The following is a 1,395-nucleotide window of genomic DNA, read 5'->3' as shown; positions in this document are numbered from 1 at the left end:
CTCAACTGGTTGCTCTAATGCAACAGAACTACAAGTTTCATGCACTTCCATCAGAAGATCCCTACCAGTTTTTAACTGAGTTCTTGCAGATCTGTGAGACTGTTAAGACTAATGGAGTAGATCCTGAAGTCTACAGGCTCATGCTTTTCCCTTTTGCTGTAAGAGACAGAGCTAGAACATGGTTGGACTCACAACCTAAAGATAGCATGGACTCTTGGGATAAGCTGGTCACGGCCTTCTTAGCTAAGTTCTTTCCTCCTCAAAAGCTGAGCAAGCTTAGAGTGGATGTTCAGACCTTCAAGCAAAAAGATGGTGAATCCCTCTATGAAGCTTGGGAAAGATACAAGCAGATGACCAAAAAGTGTCCTTCTGACATGTTTTCAGAGTGGACCATGTTAGATATATTCTATTATGGTCTATCTGAGTTCTCTAAGATGTCGTTGGGTCATTCTGCAGGTGGATCCATTCACCTAAAGAAAATGCCTGCAGAAGCTCAGAACTTATTGAAATGGTTGCAAATAATCAATTTATGTACACTTCTGAGAGGAATTCCGTGAGTAATGGGACGCCTCAGAGGAAGGGAGTTCTTGAAATTGATGCTCTGAATGCCATATTGGCTCAGAACAAAATGTTGACTCAGCAAGTTAACATGATCTCTCAAAGTCTGAATGGATGGCAAAATGCATCTAACAGTACTACAGAGGCATCTTCTAAAGGAGAAGCTTATGATCCTGAGAACGCTGCAATGACAAAGGTGAATTACATGGGTGAACCCTATGGAAACACCTATAATCCCTCATGGAGAAATCATCCATATTTCTCATGGAAGGATCAATAGAAGCCTCAAGAAGGCTTTAATAATGGTGGACGAAACATGTTCAACAATAGCAAGCCTTCTCCATCATCTTCTCAGCAACAGACAGAGAATTCTAAGCAGAGCACCTCCAGCTTAGCAAACATAGTCTCTGATCTGTCTAAGTCTACTTTAAGTTTCATGAGTGAAACAAGGTCCTCCATCAGAAATTTGGAGGCACAAGTGGGCTAGTTGAGTAAGAAAATCACTGAAACTCCTCCTAGTACTCTCCCAAGCAATACTGAAGAGAATCCAAAAAGAGAGTGCAAGGCCATCGACATAATCAACATGGCCGAACCTAGAGAGGAAGGGGAGGACGTGAATCCCAATGAGGAAGACCTCATGGGACGTCTCCCAAACAAGAAGGAGTTCCCTATTGAGGACCTAAAGGAATCTGAGGCTCATACAAAAACCATAGAGATTCCTTTCAACCTCCTTCTGCCATTCATGAGCTCTGAGAACTATTCTTCCTCTGAAGAGGATGAAGATGTAACTGGAGAGGAAGTTGCTCAATATCTAGGAGCTATCATGAAGCTGAATGC

General features: G+C 42.4%; 1 non-coding gene across 1 annotated transcript; it reads right to left on the bottom strand.

The window, feature by feature from the left end:
* Nucleotides 1-272: 272 nt before the first annotated feature.
* Nucleotides 273-376, bottom strand: LOC112700476 (small nucleolar RNA R71). The gene has a single exon (XR_003153385.1). It is a non-coding gene; the product is annotated as a small nucleolar RNA R71 (small nucleolar RNA).
* Between the last annotated feature and the right edge of the window lie 1,019 nt (nucleotides 377-1,395).

This window comes from Arachis hypogaea, chromosome 6 (genome assembly GCF_003086295.3).
Source record: "Arachis hypogaea cultivar Tifrunner chromosome 6, arahy.Tifrunner.gnm2.J5K5, whole genome shotgun sequence".
Taxonomy (NCBI): domain Eukaryota; kingdom Viridiplantae; phylum Streptophyta; class Magnoliopsida; order Fabales; family Fabaceae; genus Arachis; species Arachis hypogaea.
Note: the sequence above shows the minus strand (reverse complement) of the source record. Positions and strands in the feature narration are given on the sequence as shown.